Source organism: Microcebus murinus, chromosome 18 (assembly GCF_040939455.1).
Source record: "Microcebus murinus isolate Inina chromosome 18, M.murinus_Inina_mat1.0, whole genome shotgun sequence".
NCBI classification, from domain to species: Eukaryota; Metazoa; Chordata; class Mammalia; order Primates; family Cheirogaleidae; genus Microcebus; species Microcebus murinus.
The window spans coordinates 22,485,910-22,513,272 of NC_134121.1; the positions used below are offsets into that span (position 1 = coordinate 22,485,910).

The window sequence follows — 27,363 nt, forward strand, 5'->3', positions numbered from 1 at the left end:
CCAGCGCAGGAGCTCCGTGCTGGCCAGGGGCACCCAGCGAGGGCTCTCTGGAGGCGGCAGCATCTGAGCTAAGATCTGAAAGTGGAGGCTAATTTGACCACAAAATGAGAGGGGAAGGAGAACAAGCAGAGGGAAGAGTGAATTAAGATCTAGAGAGTGGTGCGCGCGCGTCTGTGTGTGTTTTGTGTGTGTGTGTGTGTGTGTGTGTGTGTGTGTGTGTGTGTTGGAGGGGGCAGGTTGTGGTTTGGAAGAAACTGCAGGTCATCTCTCTGGCCAGAACCTCTGTCTCTTGGAACCTCACCACCCTCCCCCACCCCTTACTGCACACAGTGGGAGCTCAATCCGTGTTTCTGATGGTTATCAGAGTGTGACGATCTGCGTGTGCCAGGAGGAGAACTTGCAGGGTTGGGGACGGCGTTCAGGCGGTGAACGCGGTCTGGTCAAAGATGCAGAAGCGTGGTGAGGGTGGGAGAACAGAAGGTTCTGTGTGCTTGGAGTGGAAGGTGGTTTGTGGGGTCGGGATTGTGAGCCGGTAACCACATTTCCAGGATATACGATATGATGGCCCGGGCTGTTATGCCACCAAGACGCTCCTGGAGCCAGTGGGGTCTGTGAGAGAGACCCCCAGAGCCCTCTGCAGGACAGGCATAGAAGTGTGGATGGACCCAGGTCGAGGGCTCTGGGGGCCAGGCCGGGCTGGATGGGAAGCCGACTACCCCCCCAGGACTGACTAGCGCCCCCCAGCCCCGGGTCAGGCACGGCCCCTTCACTCCTACACAGCTCACCTGCCACCTGCTCAGGGCCAGGTGAGCAAGAGCCAGGAAGCACAGAGACAGACAAGGCCACGACCATACCAGAGTCTGTCTCCCCGGCCCCTCCCATGGCCTCAGCCTGGAGGAGACACAAGAAAAACCAGACTGGGCCGCACGCCCGGGGACAGCATTCGCTAAGTGTCAAACCTGCACCCCGGTTCCCTAACTCTCCACATCGATCCCAGGATGCGGGCTGTGGGAAGTGAAGTAACTTGTCCAGGGTCACAGAGCTTGTGAGTGACCGAAAGAGAACCCAGATTCACTCCAAGGCTGCCAAGCTCTTGGCCCGGCCCTCCGTGCTCCTTTGACAGAACTGGGACAAACTCAGTGTCTCCAAATTAGATGGCTACTATTTTACTGAGACCCCCTGGCTTCTACGTACAGCCCTCTTCAAAGTCAAAGGCTGTGGGGACCTTTGTTGATTCTCTTTGGAGGCCCAATATCGGGGGCTATCGCACCACCAGCATCGATTAAGTCATCGCAAAGTCAGTGTCCCCACGGCCATTGGGAAGCCTCCAGCTGTCACACCCACTACAAAAACTTCCCCATTGCCTGACATTCACAGCCAAGGCCTTGTTGATATTCCGGCTTGCCCTGCCACCTTTTCCTTTAATTAATACTGCAAATAACTGCTTTTTTTCATGGCTCCTAGTGAAGCGTGAACAATCCGTGGCAGGTGCGCGGCTGTCTTTTCCTATGACAGGTCTCTGTACTATCTCAGGAAAGAGTCACGACCAGGGAGCTCCTGTCCTGCACTTTGCCTGCTGACTCCCCCCCACCCCCAGGGGCCATCAGAGAACAGCCGAACGTCCTGGGGGAGGGGAGGTGGCTCCTGGCTTGCAAGAGCCAGCTTGTCCTCAGCAGCAGGTGGCCGATAAACTGGGGGTGGCTTTGAGGAAGTTCATGCTGGCTGAACTTCCAGCATGGCTGATGGGGGGTGGGCATCCAGACGGAGGCCCTTGAGGCACCCAGGATTGTGCAGGCTGGGCCTGGCGCCCACAGAGAACAACCCAGGTGGTTCTAGAAGGGCAGGGTGGCTGGATGTGTCAGGAAGCACCAGCATGATTTGCAAGACCTGAGCCTATCCAGCCTTGAGAAGACAAGGCATGGCGACAATGACCAAGTACTTGATTGAAGAAGAAGGCAGGCATGTTCTCAGGACAGAGAGAGGGCCACAGGATGGCGGGGCTAGGGAGGCCCACTGAGGCTGTTCTCAAGAAAACCACCTTCCTCTCCAGAGAAGCCTGGGTGGCTCGGACGCCCTGAATTAGTAGGAAGAGGTGGAGTGGGGGAGCAGTGGGCACTTGCTTACAGCTGTGAGAATCCTGAACCCCATATCCAACTCCAGGTGCCCTGACCACCCCTCATCTTTGGGCCCACGGAGTTTGTCTCACACCTGTTTGTTCCATCTGCACCACCACTCCCACCCTGCACGTCGCAAAGGTGCTTAAATGTTGCTATAAGATCCAGTCCTCGCCGGGCGCGGTGGCTCACGCCTGTAATCCTAGCACTCTGGGAGGCCGAGGCGGGTGGATTGCTCGAGGTCAGGAGTTCAAAACCAGCCTGAACAAGAGCGAGACCCTGTCTCTACTATAAATAGAAAGAAAATTAATTGGCCAACTAATACATACAGAAAAAATTAGCCGGGCATGGTGGCGCATGCCTGTAGTCCCAGCTACTCGGGAGGCTGAGGCAGGAGGATCGCTTGAGCCCAGGAGTCTGAGGTTGCTGTGAGCTAGGCTGCCGCCATGGCACTCACTCTAGCCTGGGCAACAAAGTGAGACTCTGTCTCAAAAAAAAAAAAAAAAAAAAGATCCAGTCCTCGCTTTCCTCTTTTGTCTGCGCTCTTACTTCTTGCCTCACACTCAACGATAAGCCAGACTCGACTGTTTTCTGATGCTTACTCAAACCCTGCAGTTTCTATTATAACATCTCCATGCGCTTGCTTCTCTTAGGTATATGCTGCCTGCCAACTCCTCCCCGCTGTACTGGCTAAGTCTTGCCTATCTTTCAAGTCTTGGCCTAACGTGGAGCTTTCTTTGTGAGCTCTCCTTACAGACTGAATCAGGACCCCTGCAAAGTGCCCTAGATGGCCCTGTCGCAGCACATGCCACACTGCATTGCATCCTCCTGATCACCTGTCTATATCCCACCAGGCTGTCGGCTCCCTCAGGGCAGGGACTGTGTGTATGGACGTGGTGCAGAGCTGGTGCTCTCCAGAATAGGCTGAAAGAATGGATGGATGGATGGATGGATGGGTAGATGGGTGGATGAGATGCCAAGCCCTCCTTCCAGCATGTTCTGAAGCTAGTCCCTGGAGCTGCGGTTAGGACATATGGAGGCCACTGGGCAGACAAGGAGGCAAAGAAGTTTTCACCACCACCAAGATCATGATGAGACAGCTAGGCAGTAACCCTTCCAGAGCTGGCCCTCCCCATCTGCTCTGGCTGCTGGAGGCTGGGCAGGGACACAGGGAACATTCTGATCCTAAAAGGGACCCGAGGCTCATTAATATACAGTCAGTCCAAGAACCACCTCCTTGCACCACCCAGCAGCAAGCCCCATTCCCTCTCCTTCTAAGTCTCCGGGCCCAGCTCTTTTTAAAAACTGCAATGAAATACACATAACATAAAATTACTCTCTTAATCAGTCTTAAGTAGATAGCTCGGTACTGTTCAGTGTTTTTACATTGTTGTCCAACCAACTTTAGAACTTTTCATCTTGCAAAACTGAAACTCTATACCCATTAAACAGCTACCCATTTTTCCCTTCCCCCAGTTCCTGGCAACTACCATTCTACTTTCTGTTTCTATGAATTTGACTACTCTTGATACCTCATATAAATTAGATTGTACAGTATTTGTCTTCTTGTTTTTTTTTTTGTTTTTCGGTGTCTTTTTTTGAGATAGAGTCTCACTCTTTTGCCCAGGCTAGAGTGCCATGGCATCAGCCTAGCTCACAGCAACCTCAAACTCCTGGGCTCAAGCGATCCTTCTGCCTCAGCCTCCCGAGTAGCTTGGGACTATAGGCATGCACCACCATGACCAACTAATTTTTTCTATGTATTTTTAGTTGTCCGGCTAATTTCTTTCTATTTTTAGTAGAGACAGGGTCTCACTCTTGCTCAGGCTGGTCTTGAACTCCTGACCTCGAGCGATCCTCCTGCCTTGGCCCCCCAGAGTGCTAGGATTACAGGTGTTGGCCACTGCACCTGGCCAGTATTTGTCTTTTTGTGAAAGGCATATTTAATTTAGCATAATGTCTTTAAGGTTCATTCATCTTGTGGTATGTGTCAGCTGAATCACATCCTATTGTATACGTATTATATATACCACATTTTGTCTATCCATTCATACGTCCATGGACACTTGGGTTGCTTCTACCTTTTGGCTATTGTGAACAATGCTGCTATGAACATGGGTGTGCAGATATCACCTTGAGACCTTGTTTTCAATCCTTTTGGATATATACTGAGAATCAGTATTGCTGGATCATATAATAATTCTTTCTTTAATTTTTTGAGGAATTGCTATACTGTTTTCCACTGTGGCTGTATCATTTTTCATTCCCATTGACAGTGCACAGGGTTCCAGATTCTCCACATCCTCACCAATATTTATTGTTTTTGTTTTTGTCTTGTCTTTTTTTTTTGAGACAGAGTCTCGCTTTGTTGCCCAGGCTAGAGTGAGTGCCATGGCATCAGCCTAGCTCACAGCAACCTCAAACTCCTGGGCTCAAGCAATCCTACTGCCTCAGCCTCCCAAGCAGCTGGGACTACAGGCATGCGCCACCATGCCCGGCTAATTTTTTCTATATATATTAGTTGGTCAAATAATTTCTTTCTATTTATAGTAGAGATGGGGTCTCGCTCTTGCTCAGGCTGGTTTTGAACTCCTGACCATGAGCAATCCACCTGCCTCCACCTCCTAGAACGCTAGGATTACAGGGGTGAGCCACCACGCCCAGCCTGTTTTTGTCTTGTCTTTTTAAAATAACAGCCATCCTAGTGGGTGTATGGTCATATCTCATTGTGGCTTTGTGCTTGCTTTGGCAGCACATATACTAAAATTGGAATAATAAAAAGAAGATATTTCATTGTGGTTTTGATTTGCATTTCCCAAATAATTAGTGATTTTGAGCAACTTTTCATATATTTGTTGGCCATTTCCCTATTTTCTTTAGAGAAATGTCTATTCAAGTCATTGGCCCATTTTTAAATTGGGTTATTTGGTTTTTTGTTGTTGGGTTGTAAGAGTTCTTTATATATTCAGATGTTAACTCCTTCTCAGATATGTGACTTACAAATACCTTCTCCCATTCCATAGGTTGCTTTTTCACTCTCTAGATTATGTCCTTAGATGCACATCCCCAGCTCTTTTGAGACCTGTTTTCTCTGCAACCACCCCCTAACCACACCCGGCCCTGGGTGGGGCGGAAGGGAAAAGTGAGACAGAGACAGGAAGGTGCTTGCACCTGCAAGAGCACAGCAGGGTCTTGGCGAAAACCAGTGATCGGCCTCTGGAGCATCCTAATTCCTGATCTCATTTCCCTCGGTTTGAGTTCTTATCTCTTTTTTCTCATTTAAACTTCCCTTTGATATTTATTTTAACCTGATTTCACCTATCTCAATATTGTGAGGAGGCCCTAGAGATAGGAGGAGGTGGTAAGATTAATTCTGGCTTCCAATCTTTGGGTCCCTGAACCTGGTCCCATCCATTCATTATCTACCCATGTATTCATTCATTCAGCAAATACTTGGAGAGTTTTGGAATCAAGCAGATCTGGCTTTGAATCCTGGCCTGGATCATGTAGCGTAGTACCTACGTGACCCTGGACAAGGCAACCTTTCTGAGTTTCAGTTTTCTCCCTGTAAAGCAGGGAAGAAACTGGAAATGCAGTCAGAAGAGAAGATTCGAAACAACCCTGCAGTGCTGTGGGCAGAACTAGAAACACTAAGCAAAGGGCCTGTCCTGGGGGGACACTCAATAAATGGTAGCAATTATGATTTCTTAGTGGCCATCGCTGGGTGGACGCAGCCCTTTTCCAGGGCCGGTTGAGTCTTAGGATCAAGAAAATAACACTTTCGGAGAGTTCAACTTCAGTGTATGCGCCCAGGGGATCAATAGCTGTTGACAAATCAAAGCAGGACTCTGTCTGATCAAGCCTCTCTCCATGGTGACAGTGGCAAAGTCTCCCTCTTGTCATATGTTCTGACCTTGAAGGTGAGGGTGTTTGTGATAAGCAGAGCTTTTGTGAGAGACCTTTCATTGAAAACAGCAGGATTTAATCAGATTGTCCTGGGTGGAGACGGTGATAAGCCCAGCAGTGCTGCTGTTTGTGTGTGGAACTCTTTTATGGGGCTAGCAACTGGAAGGCTGCCCAGAGGACAAGAAAGGCTGTCTTGGTCCTTCTCCAGAGAAATCAGTCCTTCCCCTCCTGACAAAGGACCCTTCTATCCTCCAAGCCTAGTACTGTGTTTCCCCGAAAATAAGACCTACCCATAAAGTAAGCCCTAGCAGGATTTCTAGGCATTTGCGCAATATAAGCCCTACCCCAAAAATAAGACCTAGTGATGGGCGTGGCTACGCAGCGCATCTGCACAACCCATGCATTTCGTCTCGGAGCGGTCAAGAAGACGAGCAGCCCTTCTCATCTGCCCCATGAGAGCTCTACTGCTCGACATGAGAGATTGGGGCCAATGGTTCTAAAGGAAATAGAGTCGCAAGAAATTCAGGATGGAATTCGGGGTTTGGAGAGTTATGATGATGTTCCAGAAGAAGATGACTTGACTCTATTTGAATAAATGTAGATTGTTGTACTGTACTTAAAAAAAATAACACATCCCCTGAAAATAAGCCCTAGGGTGTCTTCTTTAGGAAAAATAAACATAAGACCCTGTCTTATTTTTGGGGAAACACGGTAGCAGCTTCTGAGTGGATGAGGCAGGGGAGGGAGGGGCCGGGCTTCTGGACTCCATTTCTAATTTCTAATCTTGGCTCTGTTCCTCACTGGCTGTGGCACCTGCTCCTGGTCTTTTAAAATTTTTATTTAATATCTTTTGTCAGTGGTGGAGTCTCGTTATGTTGCCCAGGCTGTTCTAGAACTCCTGGGCTCCAGCGATCCTCCCGCCTCGGCCTCCCGAGTGGCTGGGACTACAGGTGTGTGAGCCACCGCACCGTGCTCTTGGTCTTTCTGAGTCTCAGTTGTCTCATTTGTAAAATGAACATGAGAAAAGTGCCCGTGAGCTGTGCGGTTTCTTCGAGAGGATTAGAGGGGACCTAGCAGCGCGAGGTCCTGAGGCAAAGGCCGGTTTCCTCCTCCCTGTCCTCGTCAGCCTCTGCCTACTATGCTCTCAAACGTCCACGGCTGAACGTCCTCAGGACTCCCACGCCCTCCCGTCCCTGGCCAAGTGGAGCCTTGATTTCTGGAGTATGTCACCGGCCTCCTTTTCCCCTCCATGAAAACGTCGCCCGCCCCTCAAGAGCAGATCACACCTGCCACCTTTGCCCCATGTCTCGGCCCATCTTCACCACACTATTCCCAGAACTCCTTTGAGGACACACTGGCTGCTCTGGTTTCTAGCACAAACTGTACTTTTGGTGGTAAACAATTGTCCTTGGCTCGTCCCCAGGTAGCCTGTGAGAATCTGGAGAGCGGAGCTGGGACCTGAGCCACCCCCTTGGGTCAGTGTAGTGGTTCACTGCGCCACATATGGGCGGCGCTGTGTGTGCCCAGCGCTCTTCTCACAACAGGGTTCTGAAGGACAGTGGTGACGGACGGACAGCCCACATGTGACTGACAGATGGACCCACAAGACCTCCGTATCAAACATCCCAACAAACATACTTCATTCAACACGATATCAGAGCAGAGCCACCCCGCCCCCAATTTAGTCTGCAAAGCCTACGGGTCTCTAGGGTAGAGGAGGGTCCTTGCTCTGTGGGTCTGTCCCCAACCTTGGCACCCTTAACACTCTATGTGTGCCCTGAAGAAAGACACCCCGACAGCTCCAGTCCCAGAGTTCTGGAGCAGCAGAGCTGGAAAAGAGGCTAGAGAGTATCTAGGCCCATTTTCTCATTTCATGATAGGGAAACTGAGGCACAAAGAAGTTAAGACACTTTCTGAAGGTTACACACTTTAGGTACAGCCTGGACTAGAATTCTTTGCTCCTTTTCTGTTAATTTCACTGTAAGCCCTCAGTCAACATGGAGTCCCCACAGGGGGCCAAGCCCGAGCTGAGCAGCTTCACTCTCATTCCTGCCCTGAACTCCTGCCGTACTGCTTGCGGCTGATGCCAGCATCGAACAGAGGGGCGAAGCCAGGGCCTCAGAAAAGGGAGAGGACCGGCTCAAGGCCTCACAGCTAGTAAGTGGCCAAGTCGGGACTTGAACTCAGACCCTTCAACTGCCAGTTCAGTGTGCTTTCCACCAACCCTGAGCCCCTCCTTGCAGTACTGAAAGGTTGCTGAGGCAGCTGGCTCCCACACCCAGCTGAGAGGAAAGGGCAGAGTTAAGGCCCATAGGAGACGCTGGGTGGCACAGACACAAGGGGCCCCGACAGTGGCCTTCTGGCAGAATGGCTCTGCTTTGCATAACATGCAAATAAAATCTCATACTCCTCAGGAATGCTGCAGGACAGCTCCCTGGTGTAGTACAGCTGAGTGTAGACAGAGACCCGGACAGGTACGACTTCCTGGCAGCTGTGCTGTCCCAAACCCCAGCCCTGGCCTGGCTCACGCTTCCTGCTGGACGCCTCTTGCAATGCATGCATCATCTACACCCAACACTAAGGCCATTACTTTTACCTTCTTTGGGCCTCGGTTTCCTGGCCTCAAATGGGATGATGATGATGCATATAAAGGTTTTTTTTTTTCTTTTTCCCCTGGAATATCACTTTATGGAAGTCAATGATCCATTAGAACACCTTTAGTCCCCGCATACATTTCATAATGACAACAGTTGTGATTTGTTATTAAGCACCTACAACATTCTAGAGCTCAGTGACATCCTTGCCACATCCCATTTTACAGCTAGGAAAACCAAAGCACAGAGGGGTGAAGTCAGTTGCCCTAGGTCACACAGCTAATAAACGGCAGAACTGTGATTTAATCTTGGGGTCATCCATTCCAAACCCAGGGCTCTTTCCATGACATCACAACATCTTTGTTATTTGCTATGCAAAGTCCTTCCTCCCTCATCTGCCTCGACTTCCCTTTCAAATCCCAGCAACAGGAATGTGGCTGACTGGTCGATTCCTGGGTCCCGTTGTCCGTGATACAGCAGTGCTGCAATGGCAGAACCGCAGCCCGCATCCAGCCGCCTCACGGACGAGGCCGCCACCCTCGGACTCGGACCCCGGCACAAAGGATTTTCTATTGCAGCAGACCACAGACCACGCTACGAATTCAGGATCCTGAGACGTCATTGGATCGTTACACTAGAGTCCTTGGAATGGCGCTACTCCAAAAATCAGATTTTCCCTCTTATTTCTTGGCTTACGAGGACAAAAATGACATGCCCAAAGATAAAGATGAAAAAGTAGCATGAGTATTCTCCAGAAAAGCTACACTTGAGCTGACACACCTGAGTCACCAGAGTGGCAACTCAGAGCCCCGAGGGTTGGGTCACATTGGAATGGCTGTTCCTGGTGTACACGGAGCTTGTAAAATATTCAAAGAACTGGGAGTGAAATTTGTGAAGAAATTGTAGGCTGGGCGCGGTGGCTCACGCCTGTAATCCTAGCTCTCTGGGAGGCCGAGGCGGGCCGATTGCTTGAGGTCAGGAATTCGAAACCAGCCTGAGCAACAGCGAGACCCTGTCTCTACTAAAAAATAGAAAGAAATTAATTGGCCAACTAATATATATAGAAAAATTAGCAGGGCATGGTGGCACATGCCTGTAGTCCCAGCTACAGGCATGCGCCTGGTATGCCTGTGGATGGTAAAATGAAAGGCCTGGCATTTATTCAAGATCCTGGGGGCTACTGGATGGAAATTTTGAATCCCAACAAAATGCCTACTATTATTTAATGTTGTGAAAATGCTCCTTTGAGATTTCAGTGAAGACAGAGACGAAAAAGGAAACAATGTGGTTCAAGATATTCAGACAGCAGAAGCTTCTAGGACTGATGGGTCAGTGCTGTAATTCAAATTATTCTTAAATCCATTTCCCTTTCCTGTGGCAGCTAGGTTTTTTTCACCTAACTGTTCAGTCATTCTGGTTTTATTATTTTATTTTATTTTTATTTATTTATTTTTGAGACAGAGTCTCACTCTGTTGCCCGGACTAGCGTGAGTGCCATGGCGTCAGTGTAGCTCACAGCAACCTCAAACTCCTGGGCTCAGGCAATCCTCCTGCCTCAGTCTCCCGAGTAACTGGGACTACAGGCATGCGCCACCATGCCCGGCTAATTGTTTCTATATATTTTTAGTTGTCCGATTAATTTCTTTCTATTTTCGTAGAGACGGGGGTCTCGCTCTTGCTCAGGCTGGTTTTGAACTCCTGACCTTGAGCGATTCTCCCACCTCGGCCTCCCAGAGTGCTAGGATTACAGGCGTGAGCCATCGCTCTCGGCCAGTCATTCTGGTTTTAAAGTAATGCTTTATCTTATGTCCTTGAATATAGTTGTATAACTTTACTTTTTAGTTAATAATTAGAACAGTTCCCTGCAGAGGCTCTATTTATTTGCCACCTTCTATCTTCGAGTCTGAAAAAAAAATGCCACTCACGTGTCCTGTGTTTACTACCTGGGACAACTTCCCCATCTGTCCAATGGCCTAAATACATATGCTTATTTTTCAATGTGTGTATAATTGTATGAGTCTTTAGATTTATTTATTTATTTATTTGAGACAGAGTCTCGCTTTGTTGCCCAGGCTAGAGTGAGTGCTGTGGTGTCAGCCTAGCTCACAGCAACCTCAAACTCCTGGGCTCAAGTAATCCTTCTGCCTCAGCCTCCTGAGTAGCTGGGACTGCAGGCATGCGCCTCCATGCGCGGCTAATATATATATATATATTTTTTAGTTGTCCAGCTAATTTCTTTCTATTTTTTTAGTAGAGGTGGGGTCTCACTCTTGCTCAGGCTGGTCTCGAACTCCTGGACCTCAAGCGATCCTCCCGCCTCGGCCTCCCAGAGTGCTAGGGTTACAGGCGTGAGTCACCACGCCTGGCCTAGATATATGTATTTATTAATATATGTGTGTGAGATTTGTGATTGATATATATGGATGAATAGTGAGTGTAGTGCATACGTATTTGTTTGTCATATGTGTTTTCATGCGAATGCATTTATTAATGTCAGTGTGTGTGGTGGATGCATGCATGTGCATGTTAGAATGCTCATATCTACGTGAAAACTGTACATTCCAGAGACCAGGCGAGGATTTGACAAGTTCTCTTTGAAATACTATTGTACCTAATGAGAGAAAAAAAAGTCCTGACAGCCTGTAGCTGGACTATAGATTAACCAACCAGGACTCTTCCAGTTTTAGTATTGCAACTCCTACCTCCTGGGTAAGTCCTCAGTCTTAGGCAAACTGGGATAGTTGGTCACCCTACTGACCTGGCAGCCAACAGCTAGACTGTCATGTTTCCACTGAACACAACAGATTGTCTATTCAAAATGAGTATCAGCATCAGATGTATCAGCATCAGATGAGGTTGCTCTGTGACCATGACAGAACAGGACAAAAACAAGGACACTATGCCACTCAAATAGCCCAGCATACTTCTTCCTCAGCTAACCGGAGTGGCCACTGTTTCTTTACCAATGACAGCTCCAAAGCCCTGCTTTGGCCCTCCTGCCTCCTAGATAGAAATTATTAAGATGCCTGATCATCAAATTGTACCTGCTTCCTGACGGTACTCAACCCATGAACAAACTTTCTTCCTTAATGACTCTCCAAAACCACCCGGCACAATTCCAAACCCCATCCCAAACAAGCCCGTCCTCACCGTCTCTTACTAAGATGTCCCACAGTCCCCCGTGGTGTGTGCTTCCTTTGCTGCAGCAAGTTAATAAACCTAACTTTGGTTAATTACAGGTGTGTTCCTGGTGCTAGTTGGGCCTTAACACTGAATGAAAGTCTAGCAAAATCTCAGGTGGGCAGAATACATCAATTCAACTTTCATTTGCTCAACAAACATTTATTGAGCATTTACTATGTGTCAGGTTCTATGCTGGGCAGTGGAAACAAACCCATCCCTTGTCTCCAAGGAGTTTACTGTTTGGTGAGAGAGATATACTATTAAATAATGACATAAATATATATGCAGTTAAAGACGATGCTAAGTGCTAGGATCCACATTTAGTGGGTCATAGGGTACTTAACAACACTTAACCCTAACCCAGCCTTGCCAATCAAAGAAATACTTCATTCAAATCAGGATTCCCCCAGTCGCTGCCTTGCCAAACCCATCAAGAGCCTCTTGGGTTGTTAAGATTCTACCTGCAGGCCGTGTGCGGTGGCTCACACCTGTAATCCTAGCACTCTGGGAGGCCGAGGCGGGTGGATTGCTCAAGGTCAGGAGTTCGAAACCAGCCTGAGCAAGAGTGAGACCCCCCCCCTCCACCCCCGTCTCTATGAAAATGGAAAGAAATTAATTGGTCAACTAAAAATATATAGAAAAAATTAGCTGGACATGGTGCTGCATGCCTGTAGTCTCAGCTACTTGGGAGGCTGAGGCAGGAGGATTGCTTGAGCCCAGGAGTTTGCAGTTGCTGTGAGCTAGGATGACGCCACGGCACTCACTCTGGCCTGGGCAACACAGTGAGACCCTGTCTCAAAAAAAAAAAAAATGTTATTGTGGGTTGGGCATCATACTTAATAGGGGATGTCAAGTGGGGCTGTCAGAGTAAAAGGGCTTGGCCCTAGGAAGGCCTTAAACTAGCCCTGGTGTCGGGGCCCGTGATGGCTCCCTGGAATCTTCCGGTTCATCTGGGCAGGAAGGGCCAAGCTTGCCAAGTCAGCTGGCTGTCACTGGGCTGGGCTGGCCCTCAGCCATCATTCCCTCCAGGACGGAGTACCCGTGTTGTGCTTCCTTCCAACACGTGTCTTGGACGTGTGCCAGAGCCTGCTGCAGTGACACAGGGTGGGTCAGGAGATAGGATAGTGTCGCAGGATTCCCCACCCAGGTGCAGCCGTTGGGTGGGGTGTGGGTGTTGCAGAGGGGGTTTGGGCAGTTCAGCCAGGGCGACTTCTCCACCTAACCCGCCAGAGAGTACCTTGGAGTCGAGACTAACCAGGGCTCCCCAAACCAAGGCGTCCCTATCTCCTGATCACACATGAACTTGTTGTGCTGCCTCGACTGGAGGCGTTTGCAGCCACTAAATTGTCTTGGGGGTCACATCGCTTTGTTGCCCAGGCTGGAGTGCAGTGGCGAAATCGGAGCTTGCTGTAAACTTGAACTCCTGGCCTCTAGCCATCCTCCCACCTTCTTGGCCTCAAACCCAAAGTGCTGGGATTACAGGTACAGGTGTGAGCCTCTGTGCTGCCAGGTCACATCTTTATATTCCACCTTTAATCTGCCTTTGCCTGATCTTATTCTCGATTTTTAGCCTATGACATATATTCTCATAAGCCCTCCAAGTCCTTTTTGAAACAAAGAAGTAAACAAACTGAAATGCAAAATCTGTACATAAGAAATATTTAGAATTTCTCTAAGGCTAAAGACTCTATAAACAAAGTTGAGACAATGGCTGGGGAGAAAAATATATGGAAACTGTATTCACAAACACGGATTGCTATATATAAAATACTAACAGGCCGGTCGAGGTGGCTCACGCCTGTAATTCTAGCACTCTGGGAGGCCGAGGCGGGCGGATTGCTCAAGGTCAGGAGTTCGAAACCAGCCTGAGCAAGAGCGAGACCCCGTCTCTACTATAAATAGAAAGAAATTAATTGGCCAGCTAATACATAGAGAAAAAATTAGCTGGGCATGGTGGTGCTGTAGTCCCAGCTATTCGGGAGGCTTAGGCAGCAGTATTGCTTGAGCCCAGGAGTTTGAGGTTGCTGTGAGCTAGGCACTCACTCTAGCCTGGGCAACAAAGTGAGACTCTGTCTCAAAAATAAATAAAATAAAATAAAATACTAACAATTCCCACAAATCATTAAGGAAATGCCTAAAAGTCCAATAGAAATAAAAAAGAATTTGAACAAGCAATCTGCAGAAGAAATCAAATGACCAATAAGCACAAAAAACTGCTGAATTTCAGCAAGAGTCAAATAAAGCATTATTTATATGCCTATCAAATTGGAAAAAAATCTGTCTTAAAAAAAATTTTGTAGAAATGGGGTCTGGCTCTATCGTCCAAGCTGGAGTGCAGTGGCACAATCATAGCTCACTGCAGCCTCCAACTCCTGGGCTCAAGTGATCCTCCTGCCTCAGCCTTCCAAGTAGCTGGGACTACAAGAGCGCAGTACCATGCCCAAGTAATTTTTATATTTTGCGTAGAGATAAGGTCTCGCTATGCTTTCCAGGCTGATCTTGAACTCCTGGGCTCCAGCAATCCTCCCACCTCAGCCTCCCAAAGTGCTGGGACTACAGACGTCAGCCATTGCATCTGGCAAATTGGAAAAAATCTTAAAGAATTGGTGAGCATAGAGGAAAATGGGCTAACTTGTGGGTGGAAGTATAAATTTGTACAACTTTTCTGGAAGCACATAGCAGTAACTATCCCAATTTTAAATGCAAATCCCTTTGATTCAAAATTTTTTCTTCTAGGAAAACTATCCTACAGACTTATTTAAATGTCCAAACATTTTTTGTACAGGGATATTCATTGAAACTTCATTTTGATTACAATTTACCCCCTAAATCTATCAAAACAAACAAAAAGAAAAAAATAGTTATGATTACATATATAAATTATGAAGTATCCATACAATGAAATACTATGTAGCCATTAAGAAGAATGGCCTATATAAATGGACCTAGAAAAATCTTCACAATATACTGTTACATGAACAAAGCAAAATGATACTATTTTTGTAAATTAAAAAGAACAACAAAAACTCTGAATGAAGCTGGGCAGGGTGACTCATGCCTGTAATCCTAGCACTCTGGGAGGCCGATGAGGGAGGATCACTTGAGGTCAGGAGTTTGAGACCACCCTGAGCAAGAGCAAGAACCTGTCTCTATAAAAATAGAAAAATTAGCCAGGTGTCAAGGCGTGTGCCTGTAGTCCCAGGTACTCAAGAGGCTGAGGCAAGAGGATCGCTTGAGCCCAGGAGTTTGAGGTTGCTGTGAACTAGGCTAATGCCACGGCACTCTAGCCTGAGTGACAGAGTGACCCTGTCTCAAAAAAAAAAGGCCCCCAAAACTTGGCGTGTATATCAGTTAAGGTTATTAATTGCAAATAACAGATCTCACTTTAGCTAGTTTTAGCAGAAAATAATTCATTGAGGCTTTTGAATATTCCCTGGGAAAGCCAGACAGTTCAGGCTTAGGTATTCTGCTACTATTAATAATACTTAGACCAGACCACAAGACTTCTCTAGCAAAGACTTCCCTGCTACCATTTCTGAGCCCAGACATCATAGTCTACACAAATAACACTGAGCGTTAGGTACCAGAATCTCCTTTATGGCTACCCCTGAGATATTACATTAGCCAGGATTATCGAGAGACACAGAATATATACACCTATATATCTAAACACACATATATCAATATATACACACATGCATATATGTATAGGGATTTATGATGGGAATTGGCTCATGCAATTCTGGAGTCTAGGAGGTCCCACCACCTACTGTCTGCAAGCCAAAGAACCAGGAAAACTGGTGGTGTAATCCAGTCTGAGCCTGAAGACTTGGGAGAACTGATGGTGTAACCCCCAGTCCTCCTAGGAAGGCCTGAGAGGGGTGGAGTGCTGGTGTTAAGTCCCAGAGTCTGGCAGGACTGAGAACCAGGAACTCTCATGTCCCAGGACAGGAGAAGATGGATGTCCCAGCTCAAGGAGACAGAAAGAGAATTTGCCCTTTGCGATATTGTGAAATATATATATATCTGGTCTTTGTCCCCATTTCCTGACTCATGGCTTCTAAAACCCTTGGAATTTCTAGGGTGATAAGAGTGTCTTTTGGATGCTAATGAAGTGCTGGTGACTCCTAGGTAGCTTCAGGATGGGTGCAGGTCACCAAGTGCAGGATGGGAGGATTGAGACTTTCAGCCCTCCCCCTCCCCACTCTCCAGGGAGGGGAGATGGACTGATCACAAATGGCCAATGATGCAATCAATTATGTCCACATAAGGAAGAAGCTTCCATGTAAACACAACAGGACTGGGTTTGGAGAGCTTCCAGACAGCTGAACACGTGGAGGTTCCTAGAGGGAGATGTACCCAGAGAGGGCATGGAAGCTCTGTGCCCCTTCCCACGTGCCCTGCCCTGTGCATCTCCTCCCTCTGTATCCTTAGCAATATCCTGTATCATACATGGGTGTCCAGGCATGAGGACCACTAAAAAAATAAAATAATAAAATAAATGGGTAAACATAAGTAAAGTTTTCCCCTGAGTTCTGTGAGCTGTCCTGGCAGATTAATTGAACATGAGGAGGGTATCAGATCAGTCAGGGGACAGGCCGGGTGTGGTGGCTCACGCCTGTAATCCCAGCATGTTGGGAGGCTGAGGCGGGAGGATCGATTGAAGTCAGGAGTTTCAGATCAGCTTGAGCCAGAGTGAGATCCTGTCTGTGCTAAAAATAGAAAAATTTAGGCCGGGCGCGGTGGCTCATGCCTGTAACCCTAGCACTCTGGGAAGCCAAGGCGGGCGGATTGCTCGAGGTCAGGAGTTCGAAACCAGCCTGAGCAAGAACAAGACCCCATCTCTACTATAAATACAAAGAAATCAATTGGCCAACTAATATATAGAGAAAAAAATTAGCCGGGCATGGTGCTCATGCCTGTAGTCTCAGCTACTCAGGAGGCTGAGGCAGCAGGATTGCTCGAGCCCAGGAGATTGAGGTTGCTGTGAGCTAGGCTGATGCCATGGCACTCACTGTAGCCTGGGCAACAAAGCGAGACTCTGTCTCAAAAAGAAAGAAAAAGAAAAAATTAGCTGGGAGTGGTGGCACACACCTGTAGTCCCAGCTACTTGGGAGGCTGAGGCAGGAGGAGGAGCTTGAGCCCAGGAGTTTGAGGTTGCTGTGAGCTATAATGATGCCACGACAAGCCCCGGCTCTCAAAAAAAAAAAAAAAAAAAAAAAGAAGAAGAAGTATAGGTGACAACGTATACTTGCAACTGGCAGGTGGGGGCCAGTCTTGTGTGACTGAGCCCTTGTCCTATGGGATCTGTTGCTGTCTCCAGGCAGATAGTATCAGAAGTAAATTGAATTATAGGACTCTCAGCTGGTTTCTGCTGGAGCACTGGTATCAGCATTGGTTGCTGTGTGGGGAGATACCCTCACACATCTGGTGTCAGGATTATTGTATTGAGTGAGAGTAGAGCACAGGAAAAGTACAGTCTAGTTTTTTTCACTACACTCTTCCTCTGCCTTTTCGTTGTATTTGGACCCTCAGTGGATTGGATGACACCCACCCACATTAGTGAAGGCCGACCTTTACTCGGTCTACTGAGTCAAACGCTAGTATCTCCCAGAAACACCATCACAGACACATCCAGAAATAATGTTTTACTAGCTATCTGGGCAGTCCTTAGCCCAGTCAACTTAACACATAAAATTAACCATCACAGAAGCCAAGTGCTTGCCACAGTTACTGAAAGATGGACAACACATGGTCCCTACTTCTTCATGCTGCTCTCTCTTTTTAAAGTCTTGCACAATTATTTCTATTTTGTTTTTGTCTTTACTGGCCAGGAAGCTCGATGTGTGTGTCTGCCCCATTTCCCCCCTCCCCTTGTTTCTCATCCCCTCCCCAACCTGTCACCTCCCAGGCCCCCCGCAGTGGTTAGGAAGGAGAGAACACTTCCTGGTACAGGGGTTGGACTGAAGGGGTGAGTGAGTGGCCACCCGGCAGGGGCATCCCATCAGATGGCTGAAGACATCAGCTGAGTGAAGAAATGTCACAGAACTCGGAGTGTCATTGCTGTGCTGAGACGCAGGCAGGGCAGGCTTTGAAAGGCTCAAATTCTCCCTGCCTTTTGTCTGTTAATACAGAAGCTACTTTCTAATTTTTGATTCCCCGGGAGGCAGGAAGTAGTCCGAATGGCCACATCATGGCTTTTCTAAATGGCCTACAACCCTCTCTGACCAAGCGGGACGGGCTTTGCTTTGGTGTTACGTCGTGGTGAAAAAGAGACATCCCACAGAAGGTACCCTTGACATCCATGGCGCTCTCGGGCTCACAGTCCCATTTTTTAGGCAAGCCTGGATGACACAAGTTGACAAATGCCAGCCACTCCCCTCCCCCATCCCTCCACTCCCCATTTGGCCTCCGCAACTCTTCTTCCCCAGGGGTCCTCCATGGGGTGTACCCTTGTGTGTACATCTACCCCTTTGGGGACTGGGGGGAGGCGGCACAGGAGGTGGCTGGAGCAGGGCCACCACCTGGCGTGTGTGGAACTGGGCAGAGGGTTTCCCAAGGGAGGACAGAGGGTGGGAGAGCGAGAGAGCCCTTCTCTTGTGAAATTTGCAGGTGACTGAGGACAGAGAGGCCTGCACAGTAGGGAGGGTGCTGAATCTGAGTGGGTCCAATCCACCCCCACCAGGCCTGGGCCCTTTCTGCCTGTTTAGCAGCCCCCTTGGACTGGGCCACAGGAGGACACAGAGTAAGGTGCCAGCCCCCGCAGTAGCAGTGGTGGAAGTTCTCCAAGGTTTAGGGCTTTTTCTCAGGAAGGAGACAGAGGGAGCTGATTTTTTAGCCCCTCGCCCCCCATACACCGAGTGACTGACATACACACCCTCCCCTCCCCCAGGCACTGTCCCGTGGCTGTTGTGGCTTGAAAGCCACCTTGCATCTTTCTTTCTTTCTTTCTTTCTTTCTTTCTTTCTTTCTTTCTTTCTTTCTTTCTTTCTTTCTTTCTTTCTTTCTTTCTTTCTTTCTTTCTTTCTTTTTCTTTCTTTCTTTCTTTCTTTTTCTTTTTTATAATGAATTTTAAAGATATTATTTACTTTTTTCTTTTTTTCTCACATCACAAGAGTGATTAAAGGCTAAGCACAGTTATTTCTAAATAGGAGAACTTCAGTCACATGCCTGAGCTCTAGCAGCAAGAAAAACAAATTGTAGCTCCTCTCTTGGTAAAACGGCGCTCCATAATGTGAGATATTCCCCCCAAATAGGAAAGTTTTTCCAAAGATATACAAACCAAGACACAAGTTCCCTACACTCCTCTCTCCTCGGCCACCCAATGTCTGAATCTAGACAGCTGTTTTATGCTTCCGTTGTATGGCAGCAACCCTATTTCTCCTTTTTTTTTAATGACATTTTCCATTTATTATAATGTCTTATCAAGGAGATTTTTAAAAAATTTCATATACCATAAATGATAAAACCTAGCTCCAATTAATGAACTTAAAATTATATTCTATTTCCTACTTTACGGGGATTTCTGTGATGATCATCCTTGTATAGATGTCTGAATATTTATTTCTTTTTATAATCTCCTGCAAGTAGAATTTTTTATCTTTTTTTTATTCCAGCATATTGTGGGGGTACAAATGTTAAGGTTACGTATATTGCCCTTTCCCCTCTTCCCCCTTGAGTCAGAGCTTCAAGCATGTCCATCCCCCAGTTGGTGCGCATCACACTCATTATGTATGAATATACCCATCCCCTTCCCCTCCCACCTGCACAACACCCGAAAAATGTTATTCCTATATGTCCACTTAGGTGTTGCTTATTTCCCCTTAATAATCAGGATCAATCATCTGAGCCAATATTTCAATCCCATCTTTTGCCAGTGGTAAACAAGCCTAAAAAGACTAGGTGACAATCTCAACTCCAGTTCAATGGAACCATTCTTGTGTTCCCTGGTGGGAACATTTCCCCCTTTGTTTATTTTTTTTCAGTATGCATTGTCTAACTTCTTAGTTTAAGATATGTCTTATTATCAGCCCCTTGCTTGTCTAATGTAGGCACTTAAAGCTATACATTTCCCTTGGCGGACCATGTTGGCTTCATCCTACATGTTTTTAAAACTCTTCTGAAACTTGTCGAGCCTCAACATAGACTATGTCCAAGAATATGGTCTGTCTTGTTGGACATACCAGATGAATCTAAAAACAATGTGTGTGTGTGTATGTATATATATATATATATATATTTTTTTTTTTTTTTTTTTTTTTGAGATGGAGTCTTGCTCTGTCACCTGCACTAGAGTGCTGTGGCATCAACCTAGCTCACAGCAACCTCAAACTCCTGGGCACAAGTCATTCTCTTGTCTCAGCCTCTTGACCATGCCCAACTAATTTTTTCTATATATTTTTTGTTGTCCAGTTAGTTTTTTTCTATTTTTAGTAGAGACAGGGTCTCACTCTTGCTCAGGCTGGTCTCGAACTACTGAGTTCAAATGATCCTCCCGCCTCTGCCTCCCAGAGTGCCAGGATTACAGGCGTGAGCCACCAGCCCGGTCTGTTCTTGAGTTTTTGGTTTTTTTTTTGAGACAGAGTCTTGCTTTGTTGCCCAGGCTACAGTGAGTGCCATGGCGTCAGCCTAGCTCACAGCAACCTCAAACTCCTGGGCTCAAGCGATCCTCCTGCCTCAGCCTCCCGAGTAGCTGGGACTACAGGCATGCGCCACCACGCCTGGCTAATTTTTTTCCATATATATTAGTTGGCCAATTAATTTCTTTCTATTTATAGTAGAGATGGGGTCTCACTCTTGCTCAGGCTGGTTTCAAACTCCTGACCTTGAGCAATCCACCCTCCTCAGCCTCCCAGAATGCTAGGATTACAGGTGTGAGCCACCGCGCCCGGCCGTGTTCTTGGTTTTGATATTTTTTTTCCAGTGGGTGTCTTAGCTTGGGCTGCCATAACAAAATTCCGCAGATGATGGCTTAAATAACAGGAATTTATTTTCTCACAAATTCCAGAGGCTGGAAATTCAAGATCAAGGTACCAGCATGGGTTGGGTCTGCTGAGGGCTCTCTTCCTGACTTGCAGATAACCACTTTCTTGCTGTGTCCTTACATGGTAGAGAGAAAGTGTGAAAATAAACTCTTTTTTTGAGACAGAGTCTTGCTCTGTCACTCAGGCTGCTAGAGTACAGTAATGCAATCATAGCTCACTGAAACCTCAAAGTGATCCCCCTGCCTCAGCCTCCCAAAGAGCTAGGACTATAGGCATGTGCCACAATGGCAGGCTAATTTTTTTTTTTTTTAATAGAGACAGAGTCTCCCTATGTTGCCCAGGCTGGTCTCCAATTCCTGGGCTCAAGCAATCCTCCCACCTCAGTCTCCCAAGTGCTGGGATTATAGACGTGAGCCACCACAGCTGGCCTATGTCTCTTCTTATAAGGCACTAATCCTATTCCAAGGGCTTTACCCTTTTGACCTCATATAAACCTAATTACCAGGCAAAGGATCCACCTCCACATATATTAGTCCCCTCTTATCTGCAGGGGATACCTTCCAAGATCCCCAGTGGATGGCTGAAACCATGGACAGTACCAAACCCTATGTATATATACTATGTTTTTCCTATACATGCATACCTATGATAGCTTAATTTATAAATTAGGCACAGTAAGAGAATAAAAACAAAATTAAATAATAAAAATAAACAGCATCACTACTCTTGCACTTTGGAGCCATTATCAAGTAACGTGATACTGTAATACTGATCTGATAACCGAGGTGACTACTAAGTGACTAATGGGCAGGTAGTGTGTACAGCATGGATACACTGGACACAGGGGTGATTAGTGTGTGGGGTGGGACAAAGCAGAATGATGTGAGATTTCATTACGCTACTGAGAACAGCACACAATTTAAAACTTATGAACTGTTTATTTCTGGAATTTTCCACTTAATCTCTTTGGACCATGGCTGACCATGGGTGAGTAACTGACACCGTAGAGAGCAAAGCTGTGGATAAGGGGGGGACTACTGTGACATTACACTGGGGATTAGGGCTTCACCACAGAAACTTAAGGGGAGACACCATTCAGTCCATAGCAGAGGGTGATGAAAATGTCCTAAAAGTGACGATGGTTGTGAATATATTAAAAACCATTTAATTGTACATTTTAAATAGGGAAATTATAGGGCATGTGAATTATAGCTCAATAAACCTGTTATTTTAAAAATAGTTATCCTTTATAGAAATTAAGGAAAGAAAAAATAGTTTTTATATTTACCGATGTACTTATCATTTCTGATGCTTTTCATTCCTTTCTGTAGATCTGTGTTTCCATCTAATATAATTTCTCTTCGCTGGAAACAATTTCTTTTAGCATTTCTTGGGGAGCAGATGTCCAAGTGACATGTCTTGTGAGCTTTTGTTTAACTGAAAATGCCAGTATTTCACCTTCATTGTTGAAGGATATTTTTGTTGGATATAGAATTGTGCGTTGACAGTTTTTGTTTTTTCCTTTTAACACTTTAACACATTAACTGCCATGTGAGTTGTATTTAACTCATGCTAGTTTTGAGCCCAGGGCCCCATGAAGCATATGTAACTCCCGTCTCTTCACCTTGGGAGCTGCCTGGTGCACAGGCAAACCATGCTGCTATGCTATAGCACACATGTTAATGATGGCTGGCCCCTGGGCAAAACCCTGCAGTTACTTTGTGAAAATCTTACTTGTTGATGTTCTTACTGTCACAATTAATATGGATAATTTAATTGCATATAACTCATGCACAGAAAACAAAAACAAAATATTCATTAAATTAGAAAGGATCGTTTTTGTTTTGAAGATTTTATTCGTTTTTTGTAATAAAACACATGGCCCCAAGGAAAAAAACTTTTTTCTTTCTTTCTTTCTTTTTTTTTTTTTTGAGACAGATTATCAACTTTGTTGCCCAGGCTAGAATGCTGTGGCGTCAGCCTAGCTCACAGAAACCTCAAACTCCTGGGCTCAAGCGATCCTGCTGCCTCAGCCTCCTGAGTAGCTGGGACTACAGGCATGCACCACCATGCCTAGCTAATTTTTTCTATATATTTTTAGTTGTCCAATTAATTTCTTTCTATTTTTAGTAGAGAGGGGATCTCACTCTTGCTCAGGCTGGTTTTGAACTCCTAAGCGTGAGCAATCCGCCCACCTCGGCCTCCCAGAGTGCTAGGCTTACAGGTGTGAGCCACCGGGCCTGGCCCAGCTTGTGTGCTCTTAAATTAGCTTTATTCTAAGTAAACTGCAAAAGACTGGAAAATGGAAACGATAAATTTGTACCAAATCCTTCAAAATATAAAAAAAATAAAAGGTGGAAATATTTTAATTTACTCACACAGTACAATGAATTGATGTGGAGTCAAAATCCACAATTACACATTCATAAAAATTCCACCCATCCTCACAATCATCAGTGTCTGTAGGAAGATTTACAGATGTGTAAATGCGCTGCTCAGTGCGCTACAGAGTTGTGAGGTTCTGCTGGAATATTGTGCAAATCAAGCCCAGAATCATTGTCCTCATCGATTTCTTCAATGACTGAGACATTGTCACCTCTAATGATGTGTAACCCTAGTACCACTTGCTCTACTCCCCGTGGGGAGCTGAATACTCCTTCATGGCTAATATAACAGCTAGACAGGAAATCAGCAAGGATATAGAAGAACTCAAAACCACCATCAACTAACAGTGCAATGGCATTCACAGAACACTCTATCCAACAACAGAAGAATACACATTTTTTTTCCGAGCACCCATGGAACATATACCAAGACAGATCATATCCTGGGCCATAATAATAAACTTCAACACATTTAAAATAATTGAAATCATACAGTGTTCTCTCACCACAATGGAATCAAACTAGAAATCATGGAAAAATTTAGATATATATGGAATATATATCTAATATCTAATAATGGAAAAGAAAGATCAAAGGAGAAGACCCAAACACTTGGAAACTGAACACACTTCTAAGGAGTTCATGTGTCAAGGAGGAAGTCTCAAAGTAAATAATAAAATACATTGAACGGAATGAAAATGAAGTCTTCTATGACATATTTGTGTCCCACAAATTTCAGCAGTGCTGAAAGAAAAACTTACAAGACCAAATGATTATATTAGGAAAGAATAAAAGTCTCAAATGAATAAGCTCCCACCTCAAGAACCCAGAAAAAGAGGAGCAAAATAAATTCAAAGCAAGCAGGAAGAAGGAAATACTAAAGAGCAGGAATCTAATGAATTAAAAGTAGAAACAGAGAGAAAAATCAATGAAACAAAAGCAGGTTATTTGAAAAGATTAATAAAATTGACAGACTTCTATTAAGACTGACAAAGAGGGTCAGGCACCGTGGCTCACGCCTGTAATCCTAGCACTCTGGGAGGCAGAGGCGGTGGATTGCTTGAGGTCAGGAGTTTGAAACCAGCCTGAGCAAGAGTGAGACCCTGTCTCTACTATAAATAGGAAGAAATTAATCGGCCAACTAATATATATAGAAAAAAGCCAGGCATGGTGGCGCATGCCTGTATTCCCAGCTATTCGGGAGGCTGAGGCAGGAGGATCGCTTGAGCCCAGGAGTTTGAGGTTGCTGTGAGCTAGGCTGATGCCATGGCACTCACTCTAGCCTGGGCAACAAGCAAGACTCTGTTTCAAAAAAAAAAAAAAAAAAAAAAGAAATAGAAAATTTGGCTAGCCCTATACTAATTATTAAGGAAAGTGATTTTGCAATTCAAAAACTACCCCCAAAAAGAAAACTACAGGCCTATCTGGTTTAATTGGAGAATTCTACCAATACCTAAAGAAGAATTAATGCCAATTGCACACACTCTCTTTCAGGAAATAGAATAGCTCATTTTATGAAGCTACTATTACTCTTATACTAAAACCAGATTTAAAAAAAAAGTTTTTAAAAGTACAAAAAAGTAAACTACAAACCCATATTCCTCATTAACATAGAAGTAAAATCCTTACCAGCTGGGTGCTGTGGCACATGCCTGTAGTCCCAGTTACTGAGGAGGCTGAGGTGGGAGGGTTGCTTGAGCCTAGAAGTTCAAGGATGTAGTGAGCTAATGCGCTATGATTGTGCTTGTGAATAGCCACTGCACTCCAGCCTGGGCAACAGCCAGAGACTTTGTCTCTAGAAAAAAAAAAATCCTTACCAAAATATTAGCAACAGACCAGGAGCGGTGGCTCATGCCTATAATCCTAACACTCTGCAAGGCCAAGGCAGGAGGATCACTTGAGGTCAGGAGTTCAAGACCAGCCTGAGAAAGAATGAGACCTGTCTCTACTAAAAATAGAAAAATTAGCCAGGCATGGTGGCACAGCTATTCTAGAGGCTGAGGCAGAAGGATTTATTGAGCCCACGAGTTTGAGGTTACTATGAGCTAGGCTGACACCACAGCACTCTACCCTGGGAGACAGAGTGAGATTCTGTCTCAAAAAAAAAAAAAAAAAAAAAGATTCAGAAATATACCAAAAAAATTATACAGCATGACCACGAGAGATTTATTCTCAGCATGTAAGGCTATTTCCATATTTGAAAATCAATGTAATCTGTTCAACAACATCACAGGATATAAGATAAACACACAAAAATCAATTGTGGTTCTATATATAATTGACCTTCGAACAAGCTGGGTTTGAACTGCACAAGTCCACGTATATGTGGATTTATTTATTTATTTATTTGAGACAGAGTCTAGTTCTGTTGCCTGGCCTAGAGTGCCGTGGTGTCAGCCTAGCTCACAGCAACCTCAAACTCCTGGGCTCAAGTGATACTTCTGCCTCAGCCTCCCGAGTAGCTGGGACTACAGGCATGTGCCACCATGCCCAGCTACTTTTTTCTATGTATTTTAAGTTGTGCAGCTAATTTCTTTCTATGTTTAGGAGAGATGGGATCTCACTCTTGCTCAAGCTGGTCTTGAACTCCTGACCTTGAGCGATCCTCCCACCTTGGCCTCCCAGAGTGCTAGGATTACAGACGTGAGCCACCACGCCCGGCCTATATATGGATTTTTTTTTTTTTTTTTTTTTTGAGACAGAGTCTCACTTGGTTGCCCAGGGTAGAGTGAGTGCTGTGGTGTCAGCCTAGCTCACAGCAACCTCAAACTCCTGGGCTCCAGCGATCCTTCTGCCTCAGCCTCCCAAGTAGCTGGGACTACAGGCATGCACTACCATGCCCGGCTAATTTTTTGTATATATATTTTTAGTTGGTCAATTAATTTCTTTCTATTTTTTTTTTTTAGTAGAGATGGGGTCTTGCTCATGCTGGTTTCGAACTCCTGACCTCGAGCGATCTGCCTGCCTCAGCCTCCCAGAGTGCTAGGATTACAGGCGTGAGCCACGGAGCCCAGCTATATGTGGATTTTTACTTATTTATATTTATTTTTTCTGCCCAATATGTGGATTTTTAAAAATAAATATATTGGAAAAAATTTTGGAGGTTTTCGACAACTTGAAAAAAATCACAGATGAACTGTGTAGCCTAGAAAGATTGAAAAAATTAAGAAAACATTAAGTATGTTCTGAATGCATAAAATATATGTAGATACTGCTCTATTTAATCATGTACCACCATAAAATATAAACAAATCTATTTTAAAAGTTATAATTTATCAAAACTTACACAAACATAGTTTTTTGTTTGTTTGTTTGTTTTTTTGTTTTTTTTTTTTGAGTAATACTCCATTGTATGTTTGTTTGTTTTTGAGACAGAGTCTTACTGTGTTGCCCGGGCTAGAGTGCCATGGCGTCAGGCTAGCTCACAGCAACCTCAAACTCCTGGGCTCAAGCGATCCTCCTGCCTCAGCCTCCCGAGTAGCTGGGACTATAGGCATGTGCCACCGTGTCCAGCTAATTTTTTTCTATATATTTTTAGTTGGCCAATTAATTTCTTTCTATTTTTAGTAGAGACGGGGGTCTCGCTCTTGCTCAGGCTGGTCTCGAACTCCTGACCTTGAGCGATCCTCCCGCCTCGGCCTCCCAGAGTGCTAGGATTACAGGCGTGAGCCATCGCGCCTGGCCTTACACAAACATTTATAGACCATATGTGGCCTATAAATGGCAGTGAAGAAAAATGTAACAAATGTAAAGATGCAGTATTTAATCCTAACTGCATAAAGTTAACTATAATGCAAACTGTATTACTGTCACTTTATAGCCACCTCCTGTTGTTATTATGGTGAGCTCAAGTGTTACAAGTATCTGCTTAAAACATTGTGTGATGCTAATTATCTCCACATGAGCAGTTCATTTCTCCAGTAAATTGTGTACGGCAGTAAAAAGTGATCTCTTGTGGTTCTCAAGTATTTTTCATCATGTTTACTGCAATGCCATAAGCCTTTAATAACACCGTGGGACCCATACAAAGTGCTACTAGTGATGCTGAAAGTGCTCCCAGGAAGCAGAGAAAAGTCATGACAGTGTAAGAAAAAAATAGAATTGATTGATACGTACTACAGATTGAGGTCTGCAGCTGCAGTTGCCTGTCATTTCAGACAGATGATTCTTCTTGTAAGCAGATGACCTAAACTTATGG

The 27,363-nt window shown here is 45.6% G+C and overlaps 1 pseudogene; it reads left to right on the plus strand.

The window, feature by feature from the left end:
- The first annotated feature begins 9,098 nt into the window (after positions 1–9,098).
- LOC105857856 (lactoylglutathione lyase-like) lies at positions 9,099–9,840 on the plus strand (annotated as a pseudogene).
- Positions 9,841–27,363: the final 17,523 nt, after the last annotated feature.